The following is a 27,881-nucleotide window of genomic DNA, read 5'->3' as shown; positions in this document are numbered from 1 at the left end:
GTTTGGGTTGTGGGGATGGATCCTTCATGAATGGGATGGTGTGATTCTAGAAGGAGTGAGTCTTACTCTTAGTTCCTGTGAGAGCTGGTTGTTTAAAAGAGCCTCTTCTTTTTCTCTTGCTCTCTCTCTCACCACATGATCTCTGCACTCACCCACTCCCCTTCACCTTCTACTATGGTTGGAAGCTTAGTTAGGCCCTTATCAGAGACAGGCGCTGGTGCCATGCTTCTTGTACAACTGCAGAACCATGAGCCCCACAAATCTCGTTACTTTTTAAATTATCCAGGCTGAGCATGGTGGCTCATGCCTGTAATCCCAGCACTTTGGGAGACCAAGGCGTGTGGATCACTTGAGGCCAGGAGTTCAAGACCAACCTAGCCAACATGGCAAAACCCTGTCTCTACTAAAAATGGAAGAATTAGCTGGGCATGGTGGCGTGCACCTGTAATCCCAGTTATTCAGAAGGCTGAAGCAGGAGAATCGCTTGAACCCAGGAAGCCAAGGTTGCAGGAAGTTGAGATCGTGTCACGGCACTCCAGCCTGGTAGACAGAGTAGAACTCCATCTGAAAGAAATAATAAATAAATAAATAATCCAGCCTCAGATATTCCTTTATATCCACACAAACGGACAAAGACACATAGTTTGTTCATTTAAAAAAATTAGTCTTGGTAAAAAAAAAAAAAAAAACTTATTGCTAGACAGAGCTCATACACTTGCAAAAAAGATCTAATCACACCAAATTGTAAATAATAGCAAATCCTCTCAGTAATGGGAGCAAAGGCACTATGAAGAGAGGATAGTAAAGAAAAGCAAGGTAATCTTAGTTGCATGAAAGGGCACAAAAGTCAGGTTTAAATAAGACATAAGGAAGATTAAATAAAACTTGAACAACTTCACTATTTTGCCTAAAGCCAACTCTTTTTATTTTCAATTGTGAAGACAAGCTGGCACCCTGAGTAGGAGTATTTTAAGTTATGCATGGCTGTGCACAGTAGCACTTAAGAGGCAACATTGCCAGTCAGGCACTAAGTCATAAAATGTTAGGGCTAGAAGGGAATTCAGAAATCATCTCTTCCAACTTCCTAATTTTACAGATGAGGAAAGTGGGACCAAAAGAGGTTAAGCAACTTGTCCATATCAGCCGTAATGATTCCGTGCATAGAAGCAATCAGTCACATCATTAACCCAATGACTTGAGGGCTAGCTGCTCCATAGCTACAGCTTGGAGAGTTAAAACCATTTTCATTGGATTTCAGAAGCTGAAATACAAGTTTTGTTTGTTTGTTTGTTTTCTGAATATTTCTCTCTTGCCTTGAAAGCGTTTGCTGTCTTTGGACTTCTTGTTCATTCTCTCTGCCTTTTCTCTGCTTAAACACTCAGAATAACTCTTTCAATTTTTGTAGTAATGGAAGCTGATTTAATTGGCTAGAGCTACAAAATATCTTCTAATCAACATTACCAGAGAATAAATGTTTAGCACATATTTTCTGGAAATATGTTTTCTTCCTTTTATTTTATGACTTCATTGTCATTTAACCAATACCTTTAAGTTCATGTTAGCATAAAAAAGAAATATTTATTTCCAAAGCCTATGATGATTTTGCAAAGATGAGGCAGGTCTTAGGGACTTCTGTTCATATTTTTCCCCCACTTCATGATAACTCTTAATCTATAACACGTATTTGTACTTCCCAGGGTTTTTTTTAAGGCTAGCAATATCCACTTCTATGATAGAAACTGCACGAATTGCCCATCCCACTAGTTATCAGGCTGGAGAAGTGGGGTTGAGGATAATAGAGGAATGAAGTACAATTCCCTAAAGAACGTTGCAAAATTACATATTCCCACTCAGATCTCACTTCCACTCCCTGGAAGATTCTGGTAAGTCCTTTTTTTGCTCTCTATCTCTATCAGAAGCTCTGGGAGTGGGTCCAGCAATCTGTGTTTTAACAAGCCCTCCCAATGATTGTGATGCTCACTAAACTTTCAGGAGCACAGCTACAGAGTGTAGTTTCCAAACTAATAATGCTAATTTTCATGTGGAACATCTCGGTTAAAACAACTTTTACTTTCATCAGGTATATCTTCTGGGTCTTTTCACTGGCACGTCTGAAACTTGCTTATTTAAATCCCTAAGCAACTCTATAGGACTGAAGATTACGGCGTTTGTTCCAAAGAGGATCTTTTCTCCTCAGCACCTTCCATGGGCACTAGGCAGTCTCCATTGTAAGTTTCCTGAGGCCAGCCCAAAATGCTCCTGCAATGAGGCCAGAAACTTATTACTCTAGGCTATCCTAAAGCACTTATAAAATCATTGCATATAGCATTAGGAGGGAAGTGCAAAACTAACTTCATTCTGTATAATGTTTATTTTTAACTTTAAAATCCTAAGATATTCTAGTGGTAACTTGGGATCTCTTATACAGCCAGATTTTACAAGTACAAAGAAAAAAACATTCTACTTACAAAGGTCTAAAATATTGTTGTGAGAAAAACAGCTCACTCTCTCTCTCTTTTTTTTTCTAAAACTGAAGAACTAGTTTCAGCTTATATAGATACTGCCTCTGAGTGTGGGTGTCAATGTTTATATCCCTATGTATTTGGATGAATACAAATAAGAGTTTGAATGTGCCTATTTGATTGAACAGATCTCTATGTTTACTCAACACAAACCTATGTTCAGCTGTAAATAGGTATAGAGATGTACTTCTTGTTGAAAGCATTCCTACAAATATATGCAAGACTAAAGAGGTGTTTGCTAAAGGATCTGTATATGGATGCCTTAGGTCTGATTTTAAGCAAGGGTGAAAAAATTAACTTAGCCTCTGCTGTTTTCCCTTCAAGAGCTACTTTGAATTTTGTAAGTACTATTTTCATGCAATGATACACTCTTCTTTGTATAAGTTATGTAGTTTTTTCATAATAAAAATACAATTTTTATAAAAGGCAGAAACCACAAAAATATAAATAATTTGAATTTCAGGTGTTCATTTTTATGCTAGCATTTTCCCTTTTTTCTCTTATAACTTCTAGAGGTATGTTCTTTACATAATTCACGGTCCCCTTCTCTCTCTTCACTGCATTTCCTCCATGCTCTTTCCACACTGCCAGAATAGGCTTCATTTCAAAAATGCTCAGAGAAGGCACAGTAGTCAGGTATTTGGAACAACTCATTGCCTCAGAGATTGACCTCTAGCTTAAAAACTATTTCTAGCTATCGTAAACTAGAAATAAACACATAGCACATTAGGGCAAGATAACGTTATAATGTATCAGGTATCAGGTGGAAACTGCATTTAAGAGGATTGTGCAGGTGGGGTGTAAGATGGCAAAACAGAAGCCTATACTTTTTGTGCCACCTACCGAAGCCCCAAATTTGAATAAGGATCTGCACACAGAAAAGCACCATCACAAGAACCAAAAATAAGGTGAGCAACTAGAGTACCTGATTTTAACTTCGTATTATAGAAAGACGCACTGAGAAGGGCAGGAGAGACAGTCTCAAATCGCAGATGCTACTCCTCCCCTCTCCCCTGGCAGGGGCTGTGCAGCACAGAGAGAGAAACCGCGCCTTTGGGGAGAGAGAGCACAGCAACTGGGGGACTTACATTGAACTCAGTGCTGCCCTGCCATAGCAGAGAATAAAGGTATGTTGAGCTCAGCCAGTCCCTGCTTGTGAGCAGAGCATTTAGACCAGCCCTAGCCAGAGGGGCCTTGTCCATCTGAGTGGTCAGAATTTGAGTTTCTTGGCAAGCTTCACCACCACAGGCTGAAGTGTTCTGTGTTAATAGGTAAACTTGAAAGTCCGTCTAGGACACAGAGATTGCAATTTCTAGGCAACTCTTTAGTGCCAGATTGGGCTTAGAGCCAGTAAACTAGGGTGGCATGTGACCTAGGAAATGGCTAAGGGAGGATTTACACCATCTCTCCCCCAACTCCAGGCAGTGCAGCTCATAGCAAAGAAAGTGACTCCTACTTTCTGCTTTGGGAGGGGAGAGTGAAGAGTAAAGAGGCCTTTATCTTGCATCTTGGATACCAGCTCAGCCACAGTAGGATAGGAAACTGGGCAGAGTTCTGGGGCCCCCATTCCAGGCCCCAGCTCTCAGACAATATTTCCAGACACACCCTGGGCCAAAGGGAAATCTGCTGCCTTGAAGGGAAAGACCAAGTCTGGGCAGGATTCATCACCTGCTGACTAAAGAGCCCTTGGGCCCTGAATAACCACTAGCAATAACCAGGAAGTATTCAATGGGCATTGGGCTCTGAGATGTGCTGGCTTTAAGGGGACCCAGCACATTCCTATTTGTGGTGACTACAGTGAAAGACTCCTGAATAACCACTAGCAATAACCAGGAAGTATTCAATGGGCATTGGGCTCTGAGATGTGCTGGCTTTAAGGGGACCCAGCACATTCCTATTTGTGGTGACTACAGTGAAAGACTCCTTCTGTTTGAGAAATGCAGAGGGAAAAGTAAAAGGGACTTTGTTTTGCACCTTATGTACCAGCTGGGCCAGAGTGGGATAGAGCAACAAGCAGGTTCTTGGGGTCCTCAAGTCCAGGTCTAAGCATTTGGATAGTATTTCTGAACTTGCCCTGGGCCCACTGCACTGAAGATTAAGTATCAAGCCTGACAGCATTCACCATAAGCTGATGAAAGAGCCCTTGGGCTTTAAGCAAACATCAACAGTGGCCTGGCAGAAGCTCTCATGGATTGGCGTCAGTGGTAGCCACAAGGAGAAGTTCCTCTGCCTGTGGTAAGGGGAGGGAAGAGTGGGAATAACTTTGTATTACAGTTTGAGTGCCAGCTTAGCTGCCATAGAATAGCGTGTCAAGTAAATTGCTAATGTTTTAGACTATAATCCCTGGCTTCCAGATAGCATCTCTGGACATGCATGGGACCTGGGGGAACTTGCCACCTTGAAGGGAAGGGCCTTGGTCAAGGCTCAGTGCTCTGCTGACTTCAGGTCTGACTCAGCACAGTTCCAGTGTTGGTGGCCACAGGAGTTCTTGCATCCCCACACCTCCAGTTTCAGGTGGTTCAGCAGAAAGAGGGAATGAGAGAGAGAAAAAGAGAGAGAGGGAGAGAGAGAGAGAGACTGACTGACTTAGTATGTTTGGGAGGAAATAAGGAAACAAGAGTCTCTGCCTGGTAATGCAGAGAATTCCTCTCACTTTTATATAAGACCACCAAGGCAGTACCTCTACAAGTCTGCAAAAACCACAGCATTATTGGACTTGAGACCTAAGTCCCTTTGAATACCTGGAAAGCCTTCCCAAAAACAACAGTCACAAAAAAGCCACAACTCTGAAGACTATAATAAATACCCAACTCTTCAATGTACAGACACCAAAACACGTCTATGAGCATCAACCCCATCCAGAAAAACATGACGTCACCAAATGAACTAAATGAGGCATCAGGGACCAAACCTGGAGAAACAAAGATGTATGACATTTCAGACAGAGACTTCTAAATAGCTGTTTTGAGGAAATGCAAAGAAATTCAAGATAAAACAGAGAAGAAATTTAGAATCCTATCAAATAAATTTAACAAGGAGATTGAAATAATTAAAAAGAAGTGAGCAGAAATTCTGGAGTTAAATAATGCAAGCGACATACTAAAGAATGCGTCACAGTCTCCTAATAGCAGAATAGATGATGCAGAAGAAATAATTAGTCAGCTTGAAGATAGGCTATTTGAAAATACACAGTCAGAGGAGACAGAAAAAAGTATGGAAAAAAATGAAGCATGTCTACAACATTAGAGAACAGACTCAAAAGGGAAAATCCAAGAGCTATTGGATTTCAAGAAGAGATAGAAAAAGAGATAGGAGAAGAAAGTTTATCCAAAGGAATAATATCAGAGAACTTCCCAAACCCAAAGAAAGACATCAACATTCAAGTACAAGAAGGTTATAGAATACCAAGCAGATTTAATCTAAACAAGACCACCTCAAGGCATTTAATAATCGCACTCCCAAAGGTCAAGGATAAAGAAAGGATTCTAAAAGCAACAAAAGAAAAGAAACAAATAACATACAAAGAAGCTCCAATACATCTGTCAGCAGACTTTTCAGTGGAAAATTTATAGGCCAGGAGAGAGTGGCATGTTATATTTAAAGAGCAGAAGGAAAAAAAAACTTTTAACCTAGAACAGTATATCTGGTGAAAATATCCTTTAAGTGTGAGGAATAAAAGACCTTGCCAGACAAAGAAAAGCTGAGTGATTTCATTAACACCAGACCTGTCCTACAAGAAATGCTAAAGGGAGATCTTTAGTCTGAAAGAAAGAGATATTAATGAGCAAGAGAATTCACCTGAAGGTACAAAAGGTGATAATGGTAAGCACAGAGAAAAATGCAATTAGTATAACACTGTAGTTGTGATGTGTAAACTTCTCTTGACTTTAGTAGGAAGACTAAAGGAGGAACCAATCAAAAATAATAACTACAACAACTTTTCAAAGCATAGATAATAGTACAATAAGACATAAATAGAAACAACAAAAAGTTAAAATGTAAGGAGATAAAGTGTAGAGTTTTTATTAGTTTCCTTTATTCATGTTTGTTTAAGCAATCAGTGTCAAGTTGTCATTAGTTTAAAATAATGGGTTATAAAATAGCATCTTCGAGTCTTAACAGTAACCTCAAATTGAAAAATACACAATGGATACACATACACAAAAAGCAACAAATTAAAGCATACTATCAGAGAAAATTACCTTTACCAAAAGGAAGACAAGAAGGAAGGAAGGGAGGAGAAGACGGCAAAGCAATCAGAAAACAAATAACAAAATGGCAAGAGTAAGTTCCAACTGATCAATATTAACATTGAATGTAAATCAACAAAACTGTCCAATCAAAAGACTTAGGTGGCTGAATAGATTTTTAAAAATACCCAGTGATCTGTTGCCTACAAGAAACACACTTCACCTCCACATATACATATAGAGTAAAAATAAAGGGATGGAAAGAGATATACCATGCTAATGTTAACCAAAAAAGAGCAAAAGTAGCTATACTTATATCAGACACAATGGATTTTAAAACAAAAAATATGGAGAGACAAAAAAGGTCATTATATAATGATAAAGTGGTCAGTTCAGCAAGAAGATACAACCATTTTAAATGAACATGTACCCAACACTGGAGCACTGAGATATATAAAGCAAATACTATTAGAGCTAGAAAGAGAGATAGGCCTTAACACCGTAATAGTGGGAGACTTCAACACCACAATTTCAGCAGTGGATTGATTTTCCAGACAGAAAATCAACAAAGAAACACCTGACTTAATCTGCACTATAGAACAAATAGATATAACAGATGTTTATAGAACTTTTTTTCATTTTTGGGGGGATGGGGGGGACAGAGTTTTGTTCTTGTTGCCCAGGCTGGAGTGCAATGATGCAATCTCAGCTCACTGCAACCTCCACCTCTCGGGTTCAAGTGATTCTCCTGCCTCAGCCTCCCAAGTATCTGAGATTACAGGCACACGCCACCACACCCAGCTAATTTTTTGTATTTTTAGTAGAGACGGGGTTTCTCCATGTTGGTCAGGCTGGTCTCAAACTCCTGACATTAGGTGATCCACCGCCTCGGCTTCCCAAAGTGCTGGGATTACAGGCATGAGATATCATGCCCAGCCTAGAAAAAAAAAAATAGGGAGAAGACCAAATAAATAAACAGAAATGGAAAAGGAGACATTACAACTGATACGAGTGAAATTTAAAGGGTTGTTAATGGCTACTCTGAATAACTTTATGCCAATAAATTAGAAAATGTAGATGCAATGGACAAATTCCTAGATGCATACAACCTACCAAGATTGAACCATGAAAAAACCCAACACCTGAATGGATCAATAACAAGTAAGGAGATCAAAGCCATGATAAAGTATATCCCAGTAAAGAAAAGCCTAATGGCCTCACTGTTGAATTCTACCAAACGTTTAAAGAACAACTAATCTACTCAAACTGTTCTGAAACATAGAGGAGGTAGAAATACTTCCATACTCATTCTGTGAGATCAATATTACCCTAATACCACATCTATACAAAGACAAATAAAAAAAAAAGAAGAAGAAGAAGAAAAAGAAGAAGAAGAAGAAGAAGAAGAAGAAGAAGAAGAAGAAGAAGAAGAAGAAGAAGAAGAAGAAGAAGAAGAAGAAGAAGAAGAAAACTAAATGCCAATATCTCTGATGAATATACATGGGAAAATCCTTAACAAAGTATTAGCAGACTGAATTCAACAATACTTTTTTTTTTTTTTTTTTGAGACCATGTCTTGCTCTGTCATGCAGGCTGGAGTGCAGTGGCATGATCTCAGCTCACTGCAGGTGAGCCTCCCAAGTTCAAGTGATTCTCCTGCTTCAGTCTCTCGAGTAGCTGGGATTACAGGTGCATGCCACCATGCCCGGCTAATTTTTGTATTTTTAGTATATACAGGGTTTCACCATTTTGGCCATGCTGGTCTCAAACTCCTGTCCTCTAATGATCCACCTGCCTCAGCCTCCCAAAGTGCTGGGATTACACTCATGAGCCAGCACACCTGGCCTCAGCAACACATTTGAAAGACCATTCTTCATAACCAAGTGGGATTTTTTTCCCAAGGATGCAAGAATGGTTCAACAGACACAAATCATTCAGTGATGCAGCATATCTACAGAATGACTCACAAAAAACATATGATTATTTCAACTGATGATGAAAAAACATTTGAAAAAATTCAACATCCCTTCATGATAAAAAAAAAAACCTCTTAAAAAACGGGTTATGGAAGGAATATACCTCAACACAATAAAAACCATATATGACAGACCCATAGATGATATCATATGGAATGAAAAAAACTGGAAGTCTTTCCACTGAGATCTGGAGCACAACAAGGATGTCCACTTTCACCAGTTATTAGACATGTTACTAGAAGTCTTATTTAGAATAATCAGACTAGAGAAAGAGATGAAATGCATCCAAACTGAAATGGAAGAAGTCAAATTATTCTAGTTTGCAAATAATATAATCTTTTATTTGAAAAAGCATAAAGACTGTACCAAAAAATTTTAGAAATGATAAATTCAGTAAAGTTTCAGGATACAAAAGTCAACATACAAAAACCAGTAGCATTTCTATATGTGAACAGTGACCAATCTGAAAGAGAAATCGAAAAAGTAATCCCATTTACAATAGCCACACATCAAATAAATTACCTAGGAAATATTTTAACCAAAGAAGTGAAAGATCTCTACAATGAAAAGTATAAAATACTGATGAAAGAAATTGAAGAGGACACACACACACAAATGGAAAGATGGTCCATATCAATGGATGGAAGAATCAATATTGTTAAAATATCCATACTACCCAAGGCAATCTTTAGATTCAATGGAATCCATATCAAAATACCAATGACATTCTTCAAATAAATAGAAAAACCCTAAAATAAATGTGAAACCACAAAAGACCCAGAATACCCAAAGCTCTCCTAAGTAGAAAGAACAAAACTGGAAGAATCACATTACCTGACTTCAAATTATACTACAGAACTATAGTAACAAAAACAGCATGATACTGGCATAAAAACAGACACGTAGACCAATGGAATAGAATAGAGAACCCAGGAACAAACTATGGTGAACTCATTTTTGACAAAAGTGCCAAGAACATACACCAGGGTAAAAGCACTCTATTCAATAAAATGATGTTGGAAAAACTAGGTATCTATATATAGAAGGATGACATTTGACCCCTATCTTTTACAATATATGAAAGTCAAGTCAAAATGAATTAAAGACTGAAATCTAAGACTACACACTATGAAACTACTATAAGAGAACATTGGGGAAAATCTCCAGGACATTGGATTGGCAAAGATTTCTAGAGTAATATCCCACGAGCACAGACAACTAAAGCAAAAATGGACAAATAGGGTTACATGAAGTTTAAAAGCTTCTGCACAGCAAAGGAAACAATCAACAAAATGATACAACCTGCAGAATGGGAGAAAATATTGCAAACTACCCATCAGACAAGGGGTAAATAAGGAGAATACATAAGGAGTTCAAACAACTCAATAGAAACAAAAATCTAATAATCTGATTTTAAAATGGGCAAAATATTTGAGTAGATATTTCTCAAAAGAAATCATAAAAATGGCAAACAAGTATATGACAAAGTGCTCAACATCAATGATCATCAGAGAAATGCAAATTAAAACTACAGTGAGATATCATCACACCTCAGTTAAAATGGCTTTTATAAAAAAAAACACAGTCAATAACGAATGCTGGTCAGGATGCTGGCGAGGATGTGGAGAAAAGGGAGCCCTTGTACGCCATTGGTAGGAATGTAAACTAGTACAACTACTGTGAAGAATAGTTTGGACGTTCCTCAAAAACCTAAAAATAGAACTACCATATTACACAGCAATCCCACTGCTGGGTACATACCCAAAAGAAAGGAAATCAGTATACTGAAGAGATATTTGCACTCTCATGTTTACTGTAGCACTATTCACAATAGCCAAGATTTGGAAGCAACCTAAGTGTCCATCAACAGAGGAATGGATAAAGAAAATGAAACACTTATACCCAATGGAGTACTATTCAGCCATAAAAAAATAATGAGATTCTGTAACTTGCAACAACATGGATGGAACTGGAGGTCATTATGTTAAGTGAAATAAGGCAGGCACAGAAAGACAAGCTTTGCATGTTCTTATTTATAGGAGATAGAAAATAAAACAATAGAACTCATGGAGATAGAGAATAGAAAATGGTTACCAGAGGCTGTGAACAGTAGTGGGTCGGGGTAAGGGGGAATTTGGGGATGGTTAATGGGCACAAAAAATAAAAAGAATGAATAAGACAGTATTTGATAGCACAACAGGGGAACTATAGTTAGTAACAATTTAATTGTACATTTTAAAATAACTAAAAGAGTATAATTGGATTGTCTGTAACACAAGAGATTTATAAATGCTTGAGGATATGGACATCTAATTTTCCACGATGTGATTATTATGTATTGCATGCCTGTACCAAAATATCTCATGTACCCCATAAATATATGCATCTAGTATGTCCCACAAAGATTAAAAACAAGAAAAATATTTAAAAAGAGAATTTTAATACCAACTATGTTGAGTAACTTGCTTTATATGAGTGCATTTACTGCAGATCAACAATAATCAATAATCATGTCTATTTATTGAACACATTGTGTGGTTCTGGTGTTTTTTTAAAATATAAAATGTTATTTTATCCTCAAAACAACATCAAGAGGCCATTCTATTTCCTTCTTTTATAGATGAGTTAAATGAGGCTTATAGAGAATTTTCCCAGGTCCCAAATACCTTTCTGATGAATAATAGGATGTGCATTCGCTCTCAGCTATATCAGATTCCAAACCCTATACTCTTCAACCCCATTCTATACTCTATATAAGAAGAATAGTTATTAGGTTCATTGTAGGATAATGAAAAAAGTAACAATTTGGCCAGGTGCGGTGGCTCATGCCTGTAATCCCAACACTTTGGGAGGCCGAGGTGGGTGGATCATGAAGTCGGGAGCTCAAGACCAGACTGGCCAAGATGGTGAAACCCCGTCTCTACTGAAAAATACAAAAATTAGCTGGGTGCAGTGGCGGGTGCCTGTAATTCCAGCTGCTTGGGAGGCTGAGGCAGGAGAATCCCTTGAACCCAGGAGGTGGAGTCTGCAGTTAGCTGAGACCACACCACTGCACTCTAGCCTGGGCGACAGAGCAAGACTCCATCAAAAAAAAAGTAACAATTTTAGAGCAAAGAGGAACTGAAAAACCTTCTAGTTGAATGCCTTTGGTCAGCAAAGTACTGAGGGGTTAGTTTACCCTACATCACACAACTAGTTAATGTATGTCCTTCTCCTAATGGCACCTGACACAGAGTGGGTACTCACTAAATATCTGTAGGATGAAAAAACGAGTTTAAGGTCAAAATGGATCTCTGTAACAGGAGTCACTGTAATTTATTTGTTAACATGTCAGTCTCACCTGACACCTCCTTAGGGGCAACATCATGCTTTATTTATTTTCACAAATTTATTGAGATGTAATTCACATACAATTCACTCATTCAGTGTAAAATTCAGTATGCTTTAATATGCTCACAGAATTGCAAGTGCATTGTCACATTCAATTTTAAACATTTTATTACCCTGAGAAAGAAACTCCACACCCCTTAGCTTTCACCACCACCCCACCCCCAGTCTCCCACCCCTTCTAATATGCCTTTCAACTCCTACTCTAAGTAATATTACATTCTGTTTCTGTAGATTTCCGTATTCTGGACATTTCATATAAATGGAAACATACAATATGTGGTCCTTTGTAACACACTTCTTTCAACTAGCATAAAGTCCTCAAAATTTGTTCATGTTGCAGCATATATCAGTAATTCTTTTTTTGCAACATAATATTCTATGTATGTATGAATTATTTTATTTATCAATTTATCAGTGGATGGGCATTTGATTGTTTCTACTATTGGGCTTTTATAAATCATGTGCTTATTCATGCATAAGATTTTGTGTGGACATAGGTATTTATTTCTTTTGGGTAAATACTTAGGACTCAAATTGCTGAATCACATGATATCTCTATGTTTAATCATTTGGGAAATTGCTAGTCTCTTCCAAAGTGGCTGAATCATTTTACCTTCCCAACAGCAGTTTCTGAGTGGGAAGGTAATTTTCAGTGGTGTTTTATTAAATTTACTTCATTAGTACCTAGTACAGCGCAAAACATCAGGATGCTTGGTAAACACATTGAATTTTATAGTTATTTCATGCTCAGATTTTCTAAGCATTTTCCTCAGTTTCTTGAAAATGAAATTCAAGAAGCTTCAACTAAATAACAAAATAATTAAAATCACTTCAATGGAAGCATTTACTTTCATGTTTTATTTACTAATCCCTATTGACCTACTCTTTGGATAATCTATTAGGGACAGGAGACATGCATGTGAACAAAAGACTGTCTCTGGTATTTTGAAACCTAAATTCATCCGTCCATCACGGAAACCGCCTACACTTCCTTTAGGAGATTATTTCTTGTGTAACATTACTTACTCAAGGGACAGAGGGTAACTTACTTGTTTCATTACCTACCATGTGGTAAGTATTGTTAGACAATAAAAATTCTGTATTCTAGGAGTGATGAAACTGAATTTTAGAGAGGAAACCTAACTTGTTCCTGATCATATGAGAACAAAGAGTTGAAAATGGGATTTGAATCCAGGGCTTCTCATTACAAGTCTGTGAGTGTGGGTGTGGAAGTGTGGGTGTGTGTGTTTTCCTATAGGATATTTTTGCTACATTCTACCTTAAATAATTGGCCTTCAAATAATACTTCCAGCATTTTCTGTTCAAGCATTCTCTACCTAATTTGTATTTTCAGAACGGATGGTAATCTGCTCACAAAGAAGCACAAATATGCATGACAAAACATAGTGTTTGTAAGACTCTAAGAAGGAAAATGACTTTTGGCAAAATATCTCAGATCCTGTCCCAATGTACTTCAGGAGTGGGTTTAGATTGGAAATGAATGTATTGAATATTTGTTCATCTCTTTAGTTCTATTTGGCATTTGCTATATTTAATATGTTAGAGGTCTAAAATACCTCTGTAGAATCAAAGTTCATTATGGAATCATCTATTTGTAGAGCCTATGTAAGCAGAAAAATACCTCCTGGGCCGTGTTTCAGAATGTCTAAATAATTACATTGTTTTCATTGTTTTCCACAAGCTATTATCACATAAATACCACCCACTTTTTTTTTTCAAAGTTGCAATAGGAAATGGAAACACATATGCACACATAAGCAAGTAAAATCTATTTTTGATCCAGCTTTTATTGTTCTGACATGAAGGGATACAAGAGCTGGTAAGCATAATCTTACTCATTAAGGCTGACTGGATGGAGATGCACATAATCGTCACATTTACATTTTAGGATAAAATCTCACAGATGTTGGATAAATAGAACTGAAACTAACACATATTGAACATCAATTCTGTGCCAGTCCCATATAATGAAATTTATACTCATTAGCTCAATTAAACCTCTCAAAGTTCTACAAATTAGATAGCCACTGTTATCTCCACTTAAAAAATATGTTAAAAATTACACCCAGAGAAGTTAATTTTGCCTAAGTTCATATAATTAAAAAATAATAGAGGTAGGTTTCAGATCACAGATTTGCCTAGCACTAAAATGTGTTCTCTTTCCACTACATTGCTACTTTTTGAGGTTAGCTACTCAGTCTGCTAAGAATGGTTGAAATATCTTTAAAATATGACATTAGTGTTTAAAAGGCTCTAAGATACTTGGGGTTATTCTAAAGGACGTATAGTTTCTCCAAATGGTGAATAATTAACATAGCTTCTTCCAATAATTAAATAAGCACCATTTGAAATTAGCACATTATATGCAAATATCTGCTGCAAAATTAGTTTCTAAAAGAGCTTGAAATTACCTTGTCATCCTTTAAAAGCATATTATATTTTATATTCTTATTTATTCTATTATTGCAATTAGCTAAGATCTTTTGTGAAATGTGATATTTAGTAAAATGAAGGTCAATATATATTGTACAAAAATGAAAGGTATTTTTTAAGTATTAAAATTCAATACGACTTTTTAAGACCAGTAGTGCTGCTAGCACCACTTTGCCTACATACACACTTGCATGCCTAATGGTAAGGGTCTGCTTGCAAAGACACATCAAAAAGCTCAGTACTATGATGTGTGTGTGTGCACGTGTATGTGTGTATTTAAATGTGTATATAATGACAATTGACATATTTCAAAATAGTAGAATGAGTTAATAAGGAAATTGCTTTATTCTATATTTGTAATTTATTGCAATAATAGATATGTTTTTTAAAAAACTGTTATAAAATATATGGCCATGCTCAAGGTGAGCATCTCCATGGACCAGAAAGAGAATGGAAACTGTCTGAAGTCATGTACTTACAGGACCTGGAACTCAACAAAGTCAATCACAGCCTGGTGTTCTACTACTACTTAAATTAAAACATCCTTATATAACGTGACCCAAATCCAGGCTTAAGGCTCCCCACACACACACACACAAAATTAGAGCCTTGGCTCATTACCTACCCACAGAAGTTGAAAAACCTGTGACCAAAAATTTAAATACTCTAAAATAAGTATCTGCTTAAATAAACATTATACACTTGACCCTTGGACAACATCATGAAGGTTAGGGACTCTAACCCCATGCACATGCAAATATCTGTGTGTAACTTTCGACTCCCCCAAAATGTAACTACTAATAGGCTACTGTTGACCAGAAGCTGTACTGATAACATAAACAGTTGATTAACATGTATTTTGTATATGTATTATATACTGTATCTTCACAATGAAGTAAGCTAAAGTGTTATAAAGAAAATAATAAGAAATATATCTTTACTATTCCTTAAGTGGAAGTGGATCATTATAAAGGCCTTCATCCTGGTGGTCTTCACATTGAGTACAATGAGGACGAAGTCAAAGAGGAGCTATTGGTCTTCTTGTCTCCGGGGTGGCAGTCAGAAAAAAATGCACGTATGCATATAAGTGGATCCACACAGTTCCAACCTGTGTTGTTTAACGGTCAACTGTCTGTAAAATATTAAACATGATATAAAAGTAAGTATATTAATGTTATATATATATTTTTTAAATTACCAACTATACCTCAGTTCTACAACCTGATTTATTTTGTTGTTGTCGTGGGAGAGTAACAGCAGAAGAGGACACAGATAAAGAGTAACTGAGAACATTAAAAAGGTTGAAGTTTGACATGGAGAATGAGTTCACAGCATTACATTCCCATGGAAAATAGCCGCAAGCCACCATGATAAGCTGTGGTTCAGACTGGGGTCTCCAGGGTGGATATATTTTATGAGGAAAGATGAGCAAGAATAAAACAGAATAGCACAGGATAAGATACAATGGCTAAATCAAGCTCATTAATATATCCATTACCTCATATATTTATCATTGTTTTGTGCTGAGAAACACAAAATGTATTCTCTTAGCAAATTTCAAGTATAATACATTGTTATTAACTATAGTCATTTATCATACAATAAATATCTTGAACTTATTCCTCCTCTCTAATTAAAATTTTGTATCCTTGAACTAGCAGCTCCCTAATACATTTCCCTCACACTCCTCCTCCTACCAGCCTCTAAATACTGGTAACCTCCCCTCTATACTCTGCTCCTGTGGTTTTAACTTTTTTAGATTCCACCTATGAGTGTCATCATGCTATGAATATTTGTCTTTCTGTGCCTGGCTTATTTCATTTAACATAATGTCTTCCAGGTTTATCCATGTTGTTGCAAATGACAGGATTTCCTTCTTTTTACATGGCTGAATGGTATTCCACTTTGTATACATATGGCACTTTTTTTTCATTTATGTTCACGAATAGATTTATTCCATATCTTAAGCGATTGTGAATAATGTTGCACTGATTATGAGAGTACAGATATCTCTTCAATGTGCTAATTTCATTCTTTGTGTGTGTGTATATATATACACACGTGTATACTGCATACTATATATACACATATATACACACATATATACATATATACACATATATTATATGTATATATACACATGTATACACACATATATGTGCATATTATTTTCTTTACATATATGTGCAACAATGGAATTGCAGGATCATATGGTAATCCTAGCTTTAATTTTCTAAGGAACCACCATAGTGTTTCCCATAATGGCTGTACAAATTTATGTTCTCATCAGCAGTTTTCATGTATGGAAATAGTACAAGGGTTTCTGTTTCACCACATCTTCACCAACACTTCTTATCTTTTGACTTTTTGATGATAGCCATGCTAACAGGTGTGAGTTGATATCTCATTGTGGTAATAATTTGCATTTCCTAATGATTAGTGATGTTTAGCCTTTTATCATATACCTCATGGCAATTTATATTGTCATTTTTTGATAAATATCTATTTAGGTCCTTTGCCATAATTATTGCTTTTGAGTTGTTTGAGTTCCTTGTATATTTGAATACTAACCGCTATCACATGCATGGCTTGCACATATTTTCTCTCATTATGTAGGTCGTTTCTTGAGCCTATTGATTTTTTTTTTAGTTTGATTCAACATCACTTGTCTATTTTTGCTTTTCTGGCCTGTGTTTTGAGGACATGTCCAAAAAAATCATTGCCCAGACCAACGACATGAGCATTTTCCATATGTTTTCTTCTAGTAATTTTATAGTTTTATGTTTAATTCTTTAATCCATTTTGAGTTGATTTTTGTAAAAAACATGACTCCATAAGGGTCCAATTTTATTTTTCTGCACAAGGATATCCAGATCCCCCAACATTATATATAGAAGAGACTGTTCTTTCCCCATTATGTATTCTTGGCAGCTTTGTCAAACATCAGTTACCCATAAATGCATGGATTTATTTCTGAGCTCTATATTCTATTCCATTGGTCTATATATCTGTTCTCTTTTTATGCCAATACCACGCTGTTTAAATAACTATGGTTTTGTAGCATACTTTGAAGTCAGGTAATGTGATACCTCCAGCTTTGTTCTTTTTGTTCAGGATTGCTTTAGCTATTCAAGGTCTCTTTTTGTTCTATATGAATTTTATGATTGTTTTTTCTGTTTCTGTGAAGAGTCTCATTGGTATTTTGATAAGGATTGCATTGAATCTGTAGATTGTCTTGGGTAGTATGGGCATTTTAACATTAATCCTTTCAATCCATGAACATGGGGTATTTTTTCTTTTACAGTCATGTGCTACCTACCATTTTGGTCAAGGAGGAATGAACCACATATACTACAGTGGTCCCATAAGATTATAACGGAGGTGAAAATTTTCTATCACCTAGTGGTATCATAGCTTTCATTACGTGGTAGCGCAATGTATTACTCACATATTTGTCATGATTCTGGTGTAAAAAAAATCACTGCACTTGCTAACAATCATATACAGGTATAGCATATACAATTATGCACAGTATATAATATTTGCTAATGATAAATGACTATGTTACTAGTATATATATTTACTATACTATAGTTTTTATTCTTATTTAGCATATACTCCTACTTATAAAGAAGTATTACCTGTAAAACAACCCCAGGCAGGTCCTTCAAGAGGCCTTTCAGAAGAAGTCTTTGCTATCATAGGAAATTACATCTCCATATATGTTATTGTCCCTGAAGATCTTTTAGCGGGACAAGATGTGAAAGTGGAAGACAGTGATAATGATGATGCTTACCCTGTGTAGGCCTACACTAATGTGTGTGTTTGTGTCTTAGTTTATAATTAAAAAGTATAAAAGTAAAGAAAAATAAAAATGTATAGGCTGGGCACAGTAACTCATGCCTGTAATCCCAGCACTTTGGGAGACTTAGGTGGGTAGATCACTTGAGCCCAGGAGTTCAAGACCAGCCTGGGCAACATAGTGAGACCCCATTTCTACAAAAAATAAGTAGCAGCTGGGCATCATGGTACCTACCTGTAGTCCTAGCTGCTTGGGAAGCTGAAGTGGGAAAATCACTTGAGCCTGGAGGTTGAGGCTCCAGTGAGCCAAGATTGTGCCACTGTACTCCAGCCTGGGTGACAGAGCAAGACTCAGATACTTTCTCTCTCCCTCTCTGTGTGTGTGTACATACATATATATACTTTTTAAATTTTAAAGTATATACTTTATATACGTATACACATATATATATACTTCTTAAATTTTTTCCTTTTTCCTTTTTTGAAAAATATTTCTAGAGATGGGGTCTCGCTATGCTGGTTAAGTGACTGAACTTCTGGCCTCAAGTGATCCTACCACGTTGGCTTTCCAAAGTGCTGGGATTACAGGCATGAGCCACCATGCCTGGCCCTTATATATCTATATATATTTTCTAAAAAATTAGGAAAAAGCTTATGTAATGAGAATATGAAGAAAAAATATTTTTTGTACAGCTGTACAATATGTGCTTTAGGCTGTGAGGCTGTGTTATTTTAACTGTCAAAAAGATTTAAAAAATTAAAAGAGTTTATAAAATAAAGTTACAGTAAGCTAAGGTCAATTTATCATTGAAGAAATAGTTTATATAAGTTTATATAAATTTAGCATGCCGTAAGTGTATGGTGTCTACAGTAGTGTACAGTAATGTTCTAGGATTTCACATTCACTGACCACTCACTCACGAACTCACTCAGGGTGACTTCTAGTCCCACAGGCTCCATTCATGTTAAGTGTCCTATTCGGGTATAGCACTTTTATCTTTTATACCATAATTTTACTGTATCTTTTTATGTTTAGATATGTTCACGTAAGAATATACTTACCATTGTGTTACAATTGCTTACAGCATTCAGTACCATAACATGCTGTACATGTTTGTAGCCTAAGAGCAATAGGCTATACGAAATAGCTAGGTGTAGAGTAGGCTGCCCCATCTAGGTTTGTGCAAGTTCACTCTATGATGTTCACAAAATGACAAAATCACTGAATGATGTATTTCTCAGAGTTTATCCCCATTGTTTATGACATATAATTGTATTTGTGTCTTCAGTTTCTTTTATTGATATTCTATAGTTTTCAGATATTGGTCAAAGTATACAAAATTTTAGTTAAAGGAATAAGTTCAAGATATCTATTTTATAACATGGGGAATTAGTTAATAATTATGTATTGTACACTTTATAATTGCCAAAGGAGTGGGTTTTAAATGTTCTTACCACAAATAAATGGTAAATACGTGAGATAAACAAGAGACAGAGAGAGAGTAGAATAGAAGAGAATAGATGACCCTATTCATTTTGTGAATAAAATCTGAAAGCATCTAGAATAAAGAAATATGAAATAACGTCAGTCCAGTCAGTAAATTAGATAATTCACTTCTATGAAAATAAAAAATGATAAACTTACAGGCTCCATTCACGTTAAGTGTCCTATTCAAGTATAGCACTGAATTCTAAAATACCTGATTAATGCTCATCAGGAAAAAAAAAATGCTTGGAATAGCAGAAATAATGAAAACTGAGATCTTATTGAGAGGTACCTATAAAAATTAGTAATTTGGGAAATGAAGAATATAGTACTATGTACTATATCAAATTATGATCCAAATTTTCTTCTCTGTAGAACTATATAATATTCAGAATGTTCCATGACTTTATGATGTAGAGAGTGTACTACCCTGTTCCTTGATTTGGGCTTGGCCAAGTGACTTATTTTGGCCAGTGGGACATTAACTGGCATGAAATAGGTAGAGATTTTAAATGTGCTTGTTCAGGTTGAGTTGTCCTCTTGGTGACTATGTTATTTCCATGAGAAGAATATACCTTAGCTATCTATTAGTCCTGCAGCCTGAACCCTAGAATAAAATATGTGGAACAGAGGGTTCCCAGCCTTCTGCAGATCTGCAACCTCAAACAGAATCATCACAATCAACTTGCAGAAGCATAATCAAGAAATAACTGGTTGGAGGTACAAAGAAACATGGCCAAATAGAGGGCTCCACTGATTATCCCCCAGCAGGAACACAAAGTTTGACTAACATCTACACAAAGGAATGTAAATAGAAACAACAAAAAGTTAAAAAGCAAGGGGACAAAGTTAAAGTGCAGAGTCTTTATCAGTTTTACTTTTCTTGATAGTCTGTTTATGCAATAAATGTTAAATTGTTATCAGAATACTATAGTAATTTGCAAGCCTCATGGTAACCTCCAATCAAAAGCCATACAATGGATATACAACAAACGAAAAGCAAGAAAGTAAAGCATACCACCAGAGAAAATCACCTTCACTAAAAAGAAGACAGAAATGAAGAAAAGAAAGGAGGAAGAGAAGACCACACAACTTCCAGAAAACACATAACAAAATGGCAGAAGTAAGTCGTTACTTATCAATAATAACATTGAATATAAATGGACTAAACTTTCCAATCCAAATATATAAAGTAGCTGAATGGATAGAAAAACAAGACCCAGTGATCTTTTGCCTACTAGAAACAAAATTCACCTATAAAGACACACACACATAGACTGAAAATAAAGGGATGGAAAAATAAATTTCATGTCAATGAAAACCAAAATAGAAGAGTAGCTTTACTAATGTCAGAAAAAATTAGTTTTAAGACAAAAACTATAAAAAGAGACAAAGAATGGCATTATATAATGATAAAGGGGTGAATTTGCAAGAGGACATAACAATTATAAACATATAGACATGCAACACTGACGCAGTCAGATATATAAAACAAATATTATTAGAGCAAAAAAGAGAGATATACCCCAAGGCAATAATAGCCAGAGACTTTATCAGACAGTGTCAACACTGAACGGATCTTCCAGACAGGAAATCAATAAAGAAACATCGGACTTAGTCCAACATAGATCAAATGGATCTAATAGATATTTATGAAACATTTTATTAAATGACTCAGAATACATATTTTCTCCTCAGCACATGGATCATTCCCAAGGACAGACCATATGTCAAGTCATAAACAAGTCTTAAAATATTCAAAATAATTAAAATAATATCTAGCATGTTCTCTGACCACAATAGAATAAAACTGCAAATCAATAACAAGAGGAATGTTGGAAATTATACAAACACAGATAAATTAAACTCTATGCTTCTGAATGACCAGTGAGTCAGTGAAGAAATTAAGGAGAAAATTGAAAAATTTCTGGAAACAAATGATAATGGAAACATAACGTACCAAAATCTATGGGAATCACTGAAAGCAATACTGAGGGAAATTTATAGCCATAACTGCCTACATAAAAAAAGAAAAATTTCAAATAAATAATATAAATATGTATCTTAAAGAACCAGAAAAGCAAGAGTGAATCAAACTCAAAATTAGTAGAAGAAAAGAAATAATAAAGATCAGAGCAGAAATAAAATACTTTGAAATGAAGGAAACAATACAAAAGATCAATGAAACAAAAAGTTGTTTTTTTGAAAAGATAAGTAAAATTGACAAACTTTTAGCTGGACTAAACAGGATAAAAGAGAGGAGGCCTAAATAAATAATATCAGGGATGAAAAGAGTGACATTACAACTGATAAAATTTAGAGGATCATTAGTGGCTGCTATGAGAAACTACATGTCAACAAATTGGCAAATCCAGAGGAAATGGATGAATTCCTAGAAACACACAACCTATCAAGATTGAATCATGAAAAAATGTAAAACGTGAACAGACCAATAATAAGCAACGATGTTTAACCCATAATAAAAAGTATCCCAATAAGAAAGGCCCAGGATGCCAAAGCTTCACTGATGAATTCCACCAAACATTTAAAGAATGACTAATACCAATCTTACTCAAACTATTCTGAAAAATAGAGAAGGGAATATTTCTAAACACATTCTATGAGGCTACTATTACCTTAGTACCAAAACCAGAAAAAGACACATCAAAAACATTGAAAATCACAAGCCAATAACTGATGAATTGATGCAAAAATCCTCAACAAAATACCAAGAAACCAAATTCAACAATACATTAAAAGATCATTCATATGCAAATCATTCAGGGTGATACATCATATCAACAGAATTAATCACCACAAACCATATAATTATTTTGATTGGTGCTGAAAACATTTGATAGAATTCAACATCCATTCATGATAAAAACCCTCAGAAACCTGTGGATAGAAGGAACATACGTCAACATAATAAAAGCCATATACAACAAATCCACAGCAAGGATCATACTGCATAGTGAAAAGCTGAAAGCCTTTCCTCTAAGATCTGGAACAGGATGAGGATGCCCACTGTCACCACTGCTATTCAGCATAGTTCTGGAAGTCTTAGCTAGAGCAATCAGACAAGAGAAAGAAATAAGAGACATTCAAATTGGAAAGGCAGAAGTCAAATTATTCTTGTTTAGAGATGATATAAGCTTGTATTTGGAAAAATCTAGACACCACCAAGAACCTTTTGGAACTAATATAAAAATTCAGTAAAGTTTCAGGATACAAAATCATCATACAAAATTTAGTAGCATTTTTATATGTCAAGAGTGAACAATTTGACAAAGAAGTAAAAAAGTAATCCCATATACAATAGCTGCACATCAAATAAAATACCTAGGAATTAAGTTAACCAAAGAAGTGAAAGACATCTACAATGAAAACTATAAAATGCCAATTATTATTTTTTATCTAGTATTATTATACTTTAAGTTCTAGGGTTCTTAAAGTATAATAAAAAGACAAAGAAAGAAAGAAAGGAAAGAAAGAAAGAAAGAAAGAAAGAAAGAAAGAAAGAAAGAAAGAAAGAAAGAAAGAGAGAGAGAGAGAGAGAGAGAGAGAGAGAGAGAGAAAGAAAGAAAGAAAGAAAGAAAGAAAGAAAGAAAGAAAGAAAGAAAGAAAGAAAGAATCACATTACATGACTTCAAATTATACTGTAGAGCCAGAGTAACCCAAACGGCATGATACTCGCTTAAAAACAGACACATAATGGCCGGGCGCGGTGGCTCACGCCTGTAATCCCAGCACTTTGGGAGGCCGAGGCGGGCGGATCACAAGGTCAGGAGATCGAGACCACGGTGAAACCCCGTCTCTACTAAAAATACAAAAAAAATTAGCCGGGCGCGGTGGCGGGCGCCTGTAGTCCCAGCTACTCAGGAGGCTGAGGCAGGAGAATGGCGTGAACCCGGGAGGCGGAGCTTGCAGTGAGCCGAGATCGCCTGGGCGACAGAGCGAGACTCTGTCTCAAAAAAAAAAAAAAAAAAAAAAAAAAACAACAAAAAAAAACCAGACACATAGACCAATGGGACAGAAAAGAGAACCTTGAAGCAAATCCGTACACCTATAGTGAATGTATGTTTGACAATATTGCCAAGAACATGCACTGGAGACTAGAGAGTCCCTTCAAAAAACAGTTGTGGGAAAACTGGATATCCATATGCAGAAGAATGAAGCTAGACTCCTATCTCTCACCATATACAGAAATGAAATCGAAATGAATTAAAGACTTAGACTTCAAACAAGAAACTACCAAAAGAAAACATTGGAGAAACTTTTCAGAACATTGCTCGTGGCAAAGATTTCTTGAGTAGTACCCCACAAGCACAGAAAACCAAAGCAAAAAATGGACAAATAGAATCATATCAAGTTAAAAAGCCTCTACAAGGCCATGGAAACAACAAAATGAGGAGACAACTTACAGAATGGGAGAAAATATTTGCAAACTTCTAATCAAATGAGGGATTAATAACCAGAATATAAAAGGAGCTAAAACAACTCTATAGGAAAAAAATCTAATAATCTGATTTAAGAATGGGTAAAATATTTGAATAGGCATTGCAAAAAGAAGAGATATAAATGGCAAATAGGTATATGAAAACCTGTTCAAAATCATTGATCACCAGAGAAATGCAAATCAAAACTGCAATGAGATATTATCTCATCTCAATTAAAATGGCTTTTATACAAAATCAGGCAATCACAAATGCTGTGAGGATGTGGAGAAAAGAGAACCCTCGTACACTGTTGGTAGAAATGTAAATTAGTACAACCACGATACAGAGTAGCTTAAAGGTTCCTCAAAGAACTAGAAATAGAGCTACCATACGATTCAGCACTTGTAGGTATCTACCCAAAAGAAAGAAAATCAGGATACCAAGTAGATATCTGCACTCCCATGTTTGTTGCAGCACTGTTCACAATACCCAGGATATGGAAACAATCTAAGTGTCTATCAACAGATGAATGGGTACAGAAAATGTGGTACAAATACACAATGGAGTACTATTCAGCCATTAAAAAGAGTGAGATTATTTTATTTGCATAACACAGTTGGCTTGAAGTCATTATGTTAAGTGAAATAAGCCAGGTACAGGAAGACAAACTTTACATCTTCTCACTTATTCATGGGAGCTAAAGATTAAAACAATTGAGCTCATAGAGATACAGAGTAGAAGAATGGTTACCAGAGGCTGGGAAGGGTAGCTGGTGGGGGATTGGGAATGCATAATGGGTACAAAAAATTTAGAAAACATGAATAAGAACTAGTATTTGCTAGCACAATAGGGTGACTATAGTAAAAAATAATTTAATTGTACATTTTAAAATAACGCTTGAGGGGATGGATACCTCATTTACTCTGATGTGATGAGTTTGCATTGCACACATATATCAAAACATTTCATGTACTCCTTAAATATATATGCCTATTATGTACCCAGAAAAATTTAAATTAAAAAATTTAAAAATAAATAGCTATTTATTGTTATATGCCACTTAGTTTTGTGGATGTTTGTTACAATAAACTAGCTGACTGATACAAATTTGGTACTGTAAGTGGGGTAAATTAAAAACCCTAAAATATGTGGCATCATTTCTGGGCACAGGTGGTAGGCTATAAGGAACTATTTTAGGAGGCTCAAAAATGGTGACCTGTGTTATGTAATAGCAAATATTTGGCAGAAATACTAAGCACAAGCTGTTTTCATCTAGTGAATTTAAATAAGTTACTACAAGAAAGAAATGAGCAAAGAAAAAGAACTGGCTCACTTTAAAGTAGAATTCAGCATGTAAAGACTTCAGAAAACATGAAACTGTTTCTTAACCAAATTATGAAGACTTGGCATTGGAAGAAGTACCAAATTAATCATGTGGCTGTAATAACTACTTTAAATGTTTTTGAAATGGCCTCTAAATGTATTTTCAATGGGAAAAAAATGCCCTTAAAAAGTTTAAGAGCCTGATCCCATAGAAGCCTGATAAATCCAAATTGCCCATAATTAAGTGTAAAGAAAGAATCACATCTAGACACTTGTAGGCATAGTTGTGGCCATACATCTGACTGAAACCAATTGCTACATAGAAAATGTACAGAATTTCTGAGCAAGCTTTATTAGCAAAAGTGATGTTAGCCTAACGGCTCTTTGATGTGTAAAAACACATTTAGGTTTTCAAGATTTTACTGACAGAAAAGAAGCTAAGGAAGCCTCAGTTCAGCAGAAGGGCATATTCTTCAGTGTCCTCTTGAGAAAGGGATAAAAGGGAAGATGGAAAGATATGACCCCTTACCCGCAGGCAGTGGAGATGAGTCATGAAGGACAATTGAGTAGGAAGCTGCTTAGAAGAGAAAAATCTGCCAATATTTGCTCAGCAGGGTTTCAGAATTGCTATGAGCCAGTCACCCTATGTGACTCCCATTTTTATGATTTTTAAATGAAATAGTTTATTACAGTTATTGTGTCCATAACTGGAGAACAGTATTAAGGAACTTACACAGAATACTGTTCAGAAAGGTGAAAGGTTTGAATATATTTAAAAATATTTAAAATATGGATAGCCTGATAAATCACAAACAAATCTAACAAGAATTCTAGGATGAGTTAATAGAGGAAATTGAATACAGGCACTATCCGAAGAAATAATGATCAAATAATTTTTCTAATTTTTAATCCATGTAGAGTGGGAGCATAGATAGATAAAACAATTTTTTAAAATGTTTGTGGTATCTGCTAAAACTAGCCATAGGCCTACTCTGTGAGCCAGTGTGACTAGAAAAAACACACAGTGAGTTTTTTCCTCTGCTCTCGCACCACACAGCAATTAACACAGAAGACTTCTGTGACCAAAGTTGGGGGTGAAAGTTCTCCCCACCACAGAGCAAGCAATGGGTTTTGTAGCAGAGACTAAGTGTCCTAGCAGCAAGTTCAGGCCTCTGGAAATTCTGATTGTTTGACTTCAACTTGGGCTTCCCATGACCCCTTCTTTGGATTCAATTGATTTGCCAAAGCAGCTCACAGAATTCAGGGAAACTTACATCTACTGGTGCCCTATACAGAACATTACAAAGGACACAGATGAAGAGATGCATAGGGTGAGGCATGGGGAACGGGGAATGGAGCTTCCAGGCCCTCTCTGGGTGTACTGCCTTCCAGGAACCTCCACATGTTCAGCTATCTGGAAGCTCTCCAGACTCTGTCTTTTGGGTTTTTATGGAGGCTTCATTACATAGGCATGATTGATTAAACTATTGGCTATATGTGATCAATTTAACTTTTATCCCTTTTCTCCTCTCTGCATGTTGGAGGTGGGGCTGAAAGTACCAACCTTCACATCCTGTCTGGGTCTTTGTGGTGACCAGCTTGCATTCTAAAGCTATCTAGGGGCTGCCAGCCATCAGTCAACTCATTTGTATACAAAAAGATATCATTTTGGAGTTTCTAAGGATTTTAGGATTTGTATGCCAGGAAACAAGTAGAAGACCAAATATATATTTCACAATACCACAGCCAGCAATTTCTCTTCCAGATAAATACTTATAAGAGATGTGTACATTTGCTCACAAAAAGACATGTGCAATAATTTTCATAGTAGTTACATTAATAATAGCTAAAAATTGGATACAATCCATGTAAATATCCATCGGCAGTATGTGAAATTAAAGGGAGCTACGTTCATAATGGAACATTACACAGCAATATAAAAGATGTAATTACTGCTCCATGCAACAAGGTAGAAGACTCCTATAGATATAAAAGAGTAAAAGAAGCCATGCATAGACGTTCATAGATCTCATTCATAAATGCAAATATAATTCTATGATAGCAGAAATCAGATTAGTGGTTAATACAGGAGGTAGCTATTGATTGGGCATAAAAGGTCTTTTGAAGGGTGTTGGAAACATTATGTAAGTTAGATCTGGATGGTGTAATGTAGATTTTTTATAGAAAATATATAAACATATAATTTAAAATTGGTGTACTTATGTATGTTATATCCCATTAAGTAGAAGGACACGATTTCTCAGATCAAATATTCACATTCCTGTGTCTCTACTATGTCC

The 27,881-nt window shown here is 35.9% G+C and overlaps 1 long non-coding RNA gene across 1 annotated transcript in view; it reads right to left on the bottom strand.

Moving 5' to 3' along the window:
• Positions 1 to 364: 364 nt before the first annotated feature.
• The window catches only part of LOC139362723 (uncharacterized), a 131,788-nt gene continuing 104,271 nt past the window's right edge, over positions 365 to 27,881 (bottom strand). Inside the window, exons 2-3 of the long non-coding RNA XR_011621938.1 lie at positions 15,474 to 15,664; positions 365 to 564 (exon numbers count right to left, since the gene is read on the bottom strand). This is a non-coding gene — a long non-coding RNA (uncharacterized lncRNA). The remainder of the gene's footprint in view (positions 565 to 15,473; positions 15,665 to 27,881) is intronic.

Source organism: Macaca nemestrina, chromosome 4 (genome assembly GCF_043159975.1).
Source record: "Macaca nemestrina isolate mMacNem1 chromosome 4, mMacNem.hap1, whole genome shotgun sequence".
NCBI classification, from domain to species: domain Eukaryota; kingdom Metazoa; phylum Chordata; class Mammalia; order Primates; family Cercopithecidae; genus Macaca; species Macaca nemestrina.
The sequence above is the reverse complement of the archived record's forward strand: the minus strand, read 5'-3'. Positions and strand labels throughout refer to the sequence as shown.